The sequence below is a fragment of the Neolamprologus brichardi genome, chromosome 15 (genome assembly GCF_056152115.1).
Source record: "Neolamprologus brichardi isolate AB-2024 chromosome 15, ASM5615211v1, whole genome shotgun sequence".
Lineage (NCBI taxonomy): Eukaryota > Metazoa > Chordata > Actinopteri > Cichliformes > Cichlidae > Neolamprologus > Neolamprologus brichardi.
Window position 1 is genome coordinate 26,611,684 of NC_142118.1, and position 12,313 is coordinate 26,623,996.

The window sequence follows — 12,313 nt, forward strand, 5'->3', positions numbered from 1 at the left end:
GAATGGGGGAATTCGCCGGAACAAAGTTTAGGTTTTCATTATGTGAATAACTTGAAAATCTTAGCTCAAACAGCTTCAAAACCTTTTTGCCCAGCACGGGGATCTTGAACTGTATAAGATAACGCCGTAAATATGTGTGTCTGAGTCTTCTATCAAGACTTACAGCTATTTATATGAAGTTGTAAAAAAAAACTTTATTTCGTCAAGACAGTGCGTTTCCTACGATTACATGCATTTGAATGGGGGAATTCGCCGGAACAAAGTATAGGTTTTCATTATGTGAATAACTTGAAAATCTTAGCTCAAACAGCTTCAAAACCTGTTTGCCCAGCACGGGGATCTTGAACTGTATAAGATAACGCCGTAAATATGTGTGTCTGAGTCTTCTATCAAGACTTACAGCTATTTATATGAAGTTGTAAAAAAAAACTTTATTTCGTCAAGACAGTGCGTTTCCTACGATTACATGCATTTGAATGGGGGAATTCGCCGGAACAAAGTATAGGTTTTCATTATGTGAATAACTTGAAAATCTTAGCTCAAACAGCTGCAAAACCTGTGTGCCCAGCACAGGGATATAGAAGTCTATGAGATAACGCCGTAAATATGTGTGTCTGAGTCTTCTATCAAAAGTTACAGCTATTTATATGAAGTTGTACAAAAACGCTTTATTTCCTCAAGCAAGTGCGTGTCCTACGATTACATGCATTTGAATGGGGAGCTCGCCCTAAACAAAGTATAGGTTTTCATTATGTGAATAACTTGAAAATCTTAGCTCAAACAGCTTCAAAACCTGTTTGCCCAGCACGGGGATCTTGAACTGTATAAGATAACGCCGTAAATATGTGTGTCTGAGTCTTCTATCAAGACTTACAGCTATTTATATGAAGTTGTACAAAAACGCTTTATTTCTTCAAGACAGTGCGTTTCCTAGGATTAGATGCATTTGAATGGGGCAATTCGCCCGAAACAAAGTATAGGTTTTCATTATGTGAATAACTTGAAAATCTTAGCTCAAACAGCTTCAAAACCTGTTTGCCCAGCACGGGGATCTTGAACTGTATAAGATAACGCCGTAAATATGTGTGTCTGAGTCTTCTATCAAGACTTACATCTATTTATATGAAGTTGTACAAAAACGCTTTATTTCGTCAAGACAGTGCGTTTCCTACGATTACATGCATTTGAATGGGGGAATTCGCCGGAACAAAGTTTAGGTTTTCATTATGTGAATAACTTGAAAATCTTAGCTCAAACAGCTTCAAAACCTTTTTGCCCAGCACGGGGATCTTGAACTGTATAAGATAACGCCGTAAATATGTGTGTCTGAGTCTTCTATCAAGACTTACAGCTATTTATATGAAGTTGTAAAAAAAAACTTTATTTCGTCAAGACAGTGCGTTTCCTACGATTACATGCATTTGAATGGGGGAATTCGCCGGAACAAAGTATAGGTTTTCATTATGTGAATAACTTGAAAATCTTAGCTCAAACAGCTTCAAAACCTGTTTGCCCAGCACGGGGATCTTGAACTGTATAAGATAACGCCGTAAATATGTGTGTCTGAGTCTTCTATCAAGACTTACAGCTATTTATATGAAGTTGTACAAAAACGCTTTATTTCGTCAAGACAGTGCGTTTCCTACGATTACATGCATTTGAATGGGGAGCTCGCCCGAAACAAAGTATAGGTTTTCATTATGTGAATAACTTGAAAATCTTAGCTCAAACAGCTGCAAAACCTGTGTGCCCAGCACAGGGATATAGAAGTCTATGAGATAAAGCCATGAATATGTGTGTCTGAGTCTTCTATCAAAAGTTACAGCTATTTATATGAAGTTGTACAAAAACGCTTTATTTCGTCAAGCCAGTGCGTTTCCTACGATTACATGCATTTGAATGGGGAGCTCGCCCGAAACAAAGTATAGGTTTTCATTATGTGAATAACTTGAAAATCTTAGCTCAAACAGCTGCAAAACCTGTGTGCCCAGCACAGGGATATAGAAGTCTATGAGATAACGCCGTAAATATGTGTGTCTGAGTCTTCTATCAAGACTTACAGCTATTTATATGAAGTTGTACAAAAACGCTTTATTTCGTCAAGACAGTGCGTTTCCTAGGATTAGATGCATTTGAATGGGGCAATTCGCCCGAAACAAAGTATAGGTTTTCATTATGTGAATAACTTGAAAATCTTAGCTCAAACAGCTTCAAAACCTGTTTGCCCAGCACGGGGATCTTAAACTGTATAAGATAACGCCGTAAATATGTGTGTCTGAGTCTTCTATCAAGACTTACAGCTATTTATATGAAGTTGTACAAAAACGCTTTATTTCGTCAAGACAGTGCGTTTCCTACGATTACATGCATTTGAATGGGGGAATTCGCCGGAACAAAGTATAGGTTTTCATTATGTGAATAACTTGAAAATCTTAACTCAAACAGCTTCAAAACCTGTTTGCCCAGCACGGGGATCTTAAACTGTATAAGATAACGCCGTAAATATGTGTGTCTGAGTCTTCTATCAAGACTTACAGCTATTTATATGAAGTTGTTAAAAAAAAGCTTTATTTCGTCAAGACAGTGCGTTTCCTACGATTACATGCATTTGAATGGGGGAATTCGCCGGAACAAAGTATAGGTTTTCATTATGTGAATAACTTGAAAATCTTAGCTCAAACAGCTTCAAAACCTGTTTGCCCAGCACGGGGATCTTGAACTGTATAAGATAACGCCGTAAATATGTGTGTCTGAGTCTTCTATCAAGACTTACAGCTATTTATATGAAGTTGTACAAAAACGCTTTATTTCGTCAAGACAGTGCGTTTCCTACGATTACATGCATTTGAATGGGGAGCTCGCCCGAAACAAAGTATAGGTTTTCATTATGTGAATAACTTGAAAATCTTAGCTCAAACAGCTTCAAAACCTGTGTGCCCAGCACAGGGATATAGAAGTCTATGAGATAAAGCCATGAATATGTGTGTCTGAGTCTTCTATCAAAAGTTACAGCTATTTATATGAAGTTGTACAAAAACGCTTTATTTCCTCAAGCAAGTGCGTTTCCTACGATTACATGCATTTGAATGGGGAGCTCGCCCTAAACAAAGTATAGGTTTTCATTATGTGAATAACTTGAAAATCTTAGCTCAAACAGCTTCAAAACCTGTTTGCCCAGCACGGGGATCTTGAACTGTATAAGATAACGCCGTAAATATGTGTGTCTGAGTCTTCTATCAAGACTTACAGCTATTTATATGAAGTTGTACAAAAACGCTTTATTTCGTCAAGACAGTGCGTTTCCTAGGATTAGATGCATTTGAATGGGGCAATTCGCCCGAAACAAAGTATAGGTTTTCATTATGTGAATAACTTGAAAATCTTAGCTCAAACAGCTTCAAAACCTGTTTGCCCAGCACGGGGATCTTAAACTGTATAAGATAACGCCGTAAATATGTGTGTCTGAGTCTTCTATCAAGACTTGCAGCTATTTATATGAAGTTGTACAAAAACGCTTTATTTCGTTAAGACAGTGCGTTTCCTACGATTACATGCATTTGAATGGGGGAATTCGCCGGAACAAAGTATAGGTTTTCATTATGTGAATAACTTGAAAATCTTAGCTCAAACAGCTTCAAAACCTGTTTGCCCAGCACGGGGATCTTGAACTGTATAAGATAACGCCGTAAATATGTGTGTCTGAGTCTTCTATCAAGACTTACAGCTATTTATATGAAGTTGTAAAAAAAAGCTTTATTTCGTCAAGACAGTGCGTTTCCTACGATTACATGCATTTGAATGGGTGAATTCGCCGGAACAAAGTATAGGTTTTCATTATGTGAATAACTTGAAAATCTTAGCTCAAACAGCTGCAAAACCTGTGTGCCCAGCACAGGGATATAGAAGTCTATGAGATAAAGCCATAAATATGTGTGTCTGAGTCTTCTATCAAAAGTTACAGCTATTTATATGAAGTTGTACAAAAACGCTTTATTTCCTCAAGCCAGTGCGTTTCTTACGATTACATGCATTTGAATGGGGAGCTCGCCCGAAACAAAGTATAGGTTTTCATTATGTGAATAACTTGAAAATCTTAGCTCAAACAGCTGCAAAACATGTGTGCCCAGCACAGGGATATAGAAGTCTATGAGATAAAGCCATAAATATGTGTGTCTGAGTCTTCTATCAAAAGTTACAGCTATTTATATGAAGTTGTACAAAAACGCTTTATTTCCTCAAGCAAGTGCGTTTCCTACGATTACATGCATTTGAATGGGGAGCTCGCCCTAAACAAAGTATAGGTTTTCATTATGTGAATAACTTGAAAATCTTAGCTCAAACAGCTTCAAAACCTGTTTGCCCAGCACGGGGATCTTGAACTGTATAAGATAACGCCGTAAATATGTGTGTCTGAGTCTTCTATCAAGACTTACAGCTATTTATATGAAGTTGTACAAAAACGCTTTATTACGTCAAGACAGTGCGTTTCCTAGGATTAGATGCATTTGAATGGGGCAATTCGCCCGAAACAAAGTATAGGTTTTCATTATGTGAATAACTTGAAAATCTTAGCTCAAACAGCTTCAAAACCTGTTTGCCCAGCACGGGGATCTTGAACTGTATAAGATAACGCCGTAAATATGTGTGTCTGAGTCTTCTATCAAGACTTACAGCTATTTATATGAAGTTGTACAAAAACGCTTTATTTCGTCAAGACAGTGCGTTTCCTAGGATTACATGCATTTGAATGGGGGAATTCGCCGGAACAAAGTATAGGTTTTCATTATGTGAATAACTTGAAAATCTTAGCTCAAACAGCTTCAAAACCTGTTTGCCCAGCACGGGGATCTTGAACTGTATAAGATAACGCCGTAAATATGTGTGTCTGAGTCTTCTATCAAGACTTACAGCTATTTATATGAAGTTGTAAAAAAAAGCTTTATTTCGTCAAGACAGTGCGTTTCCTACGATTACATGCATTTGAATGGGGGAATTCGCCGGAACAAAGTATAGGTTTTCATTATGTGAATAACTTGAAAATCTTAGCTCAAACAGCTGCAAAACCTGTGTGCCCAGCACAGGGATATAGAAGTCTATAAGATAAAGCCATGAATATGTGTGTCTGAGTCTTCTATCAAAAGTTACAGCTATTTATATGAAGTTGTAAAAAAAAGCTTTATTCCCTCAAGCCAGTGCGTTTCCTACTTTTACATGCATTTGAATGGGGGAATTCGCCGGAACAAAGTATAGGTTTTCATTATGTGAATAACTTGAAAATCTTAGCTCAAACAGCTTCAAAACCTGTTTGCCCAGCACGGGGATCTTGAACTGTATAAGATAACGCCGTAAATATGTGTGTCTGAGTCTTCTATCAAGACTTACAGCTATTTATATGAAGTTGTACAAAAACGCTTTATTTCGTCAAGACAGAGCGTTTCCTACGATTACATGCATTTGAATGGGGAGCTCGCCCGAAACAAAGTATAGGTTTTCATTATGTGAATAACTTGAAAATCTTAGCTCAAACAGCTTCAAAACCTGTGTGCCCAGCACAGGGATATAGAAGTCTATGAGATAAAGCCATAAATATGTGTGTCTGAGTCTTCTATCAAAAGTTACAGCTATTTATATGAAGTTGTACAAAAACGCTTTATTTCCTCAAGCCAGTGCGTTTCTTACGATTACATGCATTTGAATTGGGAGCTCGCCCGAAACAAAGTATAGGTTTTCATTATGTGAATAACTTGAAAATCTTAGCTCAAACAGCTGCAAAACCTGTGTGCCCAGCACAGGGATATAGAAGTCTATGAGATAAAGCCATAAATATGTGTGTCTGAGTCTTCTATCAAAAGTTACAGCTATTTATATGAAGTTGTACAAAAACGCTTTATTTCGTCAAGACAGGGCGTTTCCTACGATTACATGCATTTGAATGGGGAGCTCGCCCTAAACAAAGTATAGGTTTTCATTATGTGAATAACTTGAAAATCTTAGCTCAAACAGCTTCAAAACCTTTTTGCCCAGCACGGGGATCTTGAACTGTATAAGATAACGCCGTAAATATGTGTGTCTGAGTCTTCTATCAAGACTTACAGCTATTTATATGAAGTTGTACAAAAACGCTTTATTTCGTCAAGCCAGTGCGTTTCTTACGATTACATGGATTTGAATGGGGAATTCGCCGAAACAAAGTATAGGTTTTCATTATGTGAATAACTTGAAAATCTTAGCTCAAACAGCTGCAAAACCTGTGTGCCCAGCACAGGGATATAGAAGTCTATGAGATAAAGCCATAAATATGTGTGTCTGAGTCTTCTATCAAAAGTTACAGCTATTTATATGAAGTTGTACAAAAACGCTTTATTTCGTCAAGACAGGGCGTTTCCTACGATTACATGCATTTGAATGGGGAGCTCGCCCTAAACAAAGTATAGGTTTTCATTATGTGAATAACTTGAAAATCTTAGCTCAAACGGCTTCAAAACCTTTTTGCCCAGCACGGGGATCTTGAACTGTATAAGATAACGCCGTAAATATGTGTGTCTGAGTCTTCTATCAAGACTTACAGCTATTTATATGAAGTTGTACAAAAACGCTTTATTTCGTCAAGACAGTGCATTTCCTATGATTACATGCATTTGAATGGGGCAATTCGGCCGAAACAAAGTATAGGTTTTCATTATGTGAATAACTTGAAAATCTTAGCTCAAACAGCTTCCAAACCTGTTTGCCCAGCATGGGGATCTTGAACTGTATAAGATAACACCGTAAATATATGTGTCTGAGTCTTCTATCAAAAGTTACAGCTATTTATATGAAGTTGTACAAAAACGCTTTATTTCGTCAAGACAGTGCGTTTCCTACGATTACATGCATTTGAATGGGGGAATTCCCCGGAACAAAGTATAGGTTTTCATTATGTGAATAACTTGAAAATCTTAGCTCAAACAGCTTCAAAACCTGTTTGCCCAGCACGGGGATCTTGAACTGTATAAGATAACGCCGTAAATATGTGTGTCTGAGTCTTCTATCAAGGCTTACAGCTATTTATATGAAGTTGTAAAAAAAAGCTTTATTTCGTCAAGACAGTGCGTTTCCTACGATTACATGCATTTGAATGGGGGAATTCGCCGGAACAAAGTATAGGTTTTCATTATGTGAATAACTTGAAAATCTTAGCTCAAACAGCTTCAAAACCTGTTTGCCCAGCACGGGGATCTTGAACTGTATAAGATAACGCCGTAAATATGTGTGTCTGAGTCTTCTATCAAGACTTACAGCTATTTATATGAAGTTGTAAAAAAAAGCTTTATTTCGTCAAGACAGTGCGTTTCCTACGATTACATGCATTTGAATGGGGGAATTCGCCGGAACAAAGTATAGGTTTTCATTATGTGAATAACTTGAAAATCTTAGCTCAAACAGCTTCAAAACCTGTTTGCCCAGCACAGGGATCTTGAACTGTATAAGATAACGCCGTAAATATGTGTGTCTGAGTCTTCTATCAAGACTTACAGCTATTTATATGAAGTTGTACAAAAACGCTTTATTTCGTCAAGACAGTGCGTTTCCTAGGATTACATGCATTTGAATGGGGAGCTCGCCCGAAACAAAGTATAGGTTTTCATTATGTGAATAACTTGAAAATCTTAGCTCAAACAGCTGCAAAACCTGTGTGCCCAGCACAGGGATATAGAAGTCTATGAGATAAAGCCATAAATATGTGTGTCTGAGTCTTCTATCAAAACTTACAGCTATTTATATGAAGTTGTACAAAAACGCTTTATTTCGTCAAGCCAGTGCCGTTCCTACGATTACATGCATTTGAATGGGGAGCTCGCCCGAAACAAAGTATAGGTTTTCATTATGTGAATAACTTGAAAATCTTAGCTCAAACAGCTGCAAAACCTGTGTGCCCAGCAAAGGGATATAGAAGTCTATGAGATAAAGCCATAAATATGTGTGTCTGAGTCTTCTATCAAAAGTTACAGCTATTTATATGAAGTTGTACAAAAACGCTTTATTTCGTCAAGCCAGTGCGTTTCCTACGATTACATGCATTTGAATGGGGAGCTCGCCCGAAACAAAGTATAGGTTTTCATTATGTGAATAACTTGAAAATCTTAGCTCAAACAGCTGCAAAACCTGTGTGCCCAGCACGGGGATATTGAATCTGATAAGATAAAGCCATATTTATGTGTGTCTGAGTCTTCTATCAAAAGTTACAGCTATTTATATGAAGTTGTACAAAAACGCTTTATTTCGTCAAGACAGGGCGTTTCCTACGATTACATGCATTTGAATGGGGAGCTCGCCCGAAACAAAGTATAGGTTTTCATTATGTGAATAACTTGAAAATCTTAGCTCAAACAGCTTCAAAACCTGTTTGCCCAGCACGGGGATCTTGAACTGTAGAAGATAACGCCGTAAATATGTGTGTCTGAGTCTTCTATCAAAAGTTACAGCTATTTATATGAAGTTGTACAAAAACGCTTTATTTCGTCAAGCCAGTGCGTTTCTTACGATTACATGCATTTGAATGGGGAGCTCGCCCGAAACAAAGTATAGGTTATCATTATGTGAATAACTTGAAAATCTTAGCTCAAACAGCTGCAAAACCTGTGTGCCCAGCACGGGGATATAGAAGGCTATGAGATAAAGCCATAAATATGTGTGTCTGAGTCTTCTATCAAAAGTTACAGCTATTTATATGAAGTTGTACAAAAACACTTTATTTCGTCAAGCCAGTGCGTTTCCTACGATTACATGCATTTGAATGGGGAGCTCGCCCGAAACAAAGTATAGGTTATCATTATGTGAATAACTTGAAAATCTTAGCTCAAACAGCTGCAAAACATGTGTGCCCAGCACGGGGATATTGAATCTGATAAGATAAAGCCATATTTATATGTGTCTGAGTCTTCTATCAAAAGTTACAGCTATTTATATGAAGTTGTACAAAAACGCTTTATTTCGTCAAGCCAGTGCGTTTCCTACGATTACATGCATTTGAATGGGGAGCTCGCCCGAAACAAAGTATAGGTTTTCATTATGTGAATAACTAGAACAATATTAGCTCAAACAGCTGCAAAACCTGTGTGCCCAGCACGGGGATATAGAAGTCTATGAGATAAAGCCATAAATATGTGTCTGAGTCTTCTATCAAAAGTTACAGCTATTTATATGAAGTTGTACAAAAACGCTTTATTTCGTCAAGCCAGTGCGTTTCTTACGATTACATGGATTTGAATGGGGAGCTCGCCCGAAACAAAGTATAGGTTTTCATTATGTGAATAACTTGAAAATCTTAGCTCAAACAGCTGCAAAACCTGGGTGCCCAGCACAGGGATATAGAAGTCTATGAGATAAAGCCATAAATATGTGTGTCTGAGTCTTCTATCAAAACTTACAGCTATTTATATTAAGTTGTACAAAAACGCTTTATTTCGTCAAGCCAGTGCATTTCTTACGATTACATGGATTTGAATGGGGAGCTCGCCCGAAACAAAGTATAGGTTTTCATTATGTGAATAACTAGAACAATCTTAGCTCAAACAGCTGCAAAACCTGTGTGCCCAGCACGGGGATATTGAATCTGATAAGATAAAGCCATATTTATGTGTGTCTGAGTCTTCTATCAAACGTTACAGCTATTTATATGAAGTTGTACAAAAACGCTTTATTTCGTCAAGCCAGTGCGTTTCCTACGATTACATGCATTTGAATGGGGAGCTCGCCCGAAACAAAGTATAGGTTTTCATTATGTGAATAACTTGAAAATCTTAGCTCAAACAGCTGCAAAACCTGTGTGCCCAGCACGGGGATATTGAATCTGATAAGATAAAGCCATATTTATATGTGTCTGAGTCTTCTATCAAAAGTTACAGCTATTTATATGAAGTTGTACAAAAACGCTTTATTTCGTCAAGCCAGTGCGTTTCTTACGATTACATGCATTTGAATGGGGAGCTCGCCCGAAACAAAGGTTTCGGGCAAAGGTTTTCATTATGTGAATAACTTGAAAATCTTAGCTCAAACAGCTGCAAAACCTGGGTGCCCAGCACAGGGATATAGAAGTCTATGAAATAAAGCCATAAATATGTGTGTCTGAGTCTTCTATCAAAAGTTACAGCTATTTATATGAAGTTGTACAAAAACGCTTTATTTCGTCAAGCCAGTGCGTTTCTTACGATTACATGCATTTGAATGGGGAGCTCGCCCGAAACAAAGTATAGGTTTTCATTATGTGAATAACTAGAACTATCTTAGCTCAAACAGCTGCAAAACCTGTGTGCCCAGCACGGGGATACTGAATCTGATAAGATAAAGCCATATTTATGTGTGTCTGAGTCTTCTATCAAACGTTACAGCTATTTATATGAAGTTGTACAAAAACGCTTTATTTCCTCAAGCCAGTGCGCGATTACATGCATTTGAATGGGGAGCTCGCCCGAAACAAAGTATAGGTTTTCATTATGTGAATAACTTGAAAATCTTAGCTCAAACAGCTGCAAAACCTGTGTGCCCAGCACGGGGATATAGAAGGCTATGAGATAAAGCCATAAATATGTGTGTCTGAGTCTTCTATCAAAAGTTACAGCTATTTATATGAAGTTGTACAAAAACACTTTATTTCGTCAAGCCAGTGCGTTTCCTACGATTACATGCATTTGAATGGGGAGCTCGCCCGAAACAAAGTATAGGTTTTCATTATGTGAATAACTTGAAAATCTTAGCTCAAACAGCTGCAAAACATGTGTGCCCAGCACGGGGATATTGAATCTGATAAGATAAAGCCATATTTATATGTGTCTGAGTCTTCTATCAAAAGTTACAGCTATTTATATGAAGTTGTACAAAAACACTTTATTTCGTCAAGCCAGTGCGTTTCCTACGATTACATGCATTTGAATGGGGAGCTCGCCCGAAACAAAGTATAGGTTTTCATTATGTGAATAACTAGAACAATATTAGCTCAAACAGCTGCAAAACATGTGTGCCCAGCACAGGGATATAGAAGTCTATGAGATAAAGCCATAAATATGTGTGTCTGAGTCTTCTATCAAAAGTTACAGCTATTTATATGAAGTTGTACAAAAACGCTTTATTTCGTCAAGCTAGTGCGTTTCTTATGATTACATGCATTTGAATGGGGAGCTCGCCCGAAACAAAGTATAGGTTTTCATTATGTGAATAACTTGAAAATCTTAGCTCAAACAGCTGCAAAACCTGGGTGCCCAGCACAGGGATATAGAAGTCTATGAGATAACGCCGTAAATATGTGTGTCTGAGTCTTCTATCAAGACTTACAGCTATTTATATGAAGTTGTACAAAAACGCTTTATTTCGTCAAGACAGTGCGTTTCTTACGATTACATGCATTTGAATGGGGGAAATCCCCGGAACAAAGTATAGGTTTTCATTATGTGAATAACTTGAAAATCTTAGCTCAAACAGCTTCAAAACCTGTTTGCCCAGCACGGGGATCTTGAACTGTATAAGATAACGCCGTAAATATGTGTGTCTGAGTCTTCTATCAAGACTTACAGCTATTTATATGAAGTTGTACAAAAACGCTTTATTTCGTCAAGACAGTGCGTTTCCTACGATTACATGCATTTGAATGGGGAGCTCGCCCGAAACAAAGTATAGGTTTTCATTATGTGAATAACTTGAAAATCTTAGCTCAAACAGCTGCAAAACCTGTGTGCCCAGCACAGGGATATAGAAGTCTATGAGATAAAGCTATAAATATGTGTGTCTGAGTCTTCTATCAAAACTTACAGCTATTTATATGAAGTTGTACAAAAACGCTTTATTTCGTCAAGCCAGTGCCGTTCCTACGATTACATGCATTTGAATGGGGAGCTCGCCCGAAACAAAGTATAGGTTTTCATTATGTGAATAACTTGAAAATCTTAGCTCAAACAGCTGCAAAACCTGTGTGCCCAGCACAGGGATATAGAAGTCTATGAGATAAAGCCATAAATATGTGTGTCTGAGTCTTCTATCAAAAGTTACAGCTATTTATATGAAGTTGTACAAAAACGCTTTATTTCGTCAAGCCAGTGCGTTTCCTACGATTACATGCATTTGAATGGGGAGCTCGCCCGAAACAAAGTATAGGTTTTCATTATGTGAATAACTTGAAAATCTTAGCTCAAACAGCTGCAAAACCTGTGTGCCCAGCACGGGGATATTGAATCTGATAAGATAAAGCCATATTTATATGTGTCTGAGTCTTCTATCAAAAGTTACAGCTATTTATATGAAGTTGTACAAAAACGCTTTATTTCGTCAAGCCAGTGCGTTT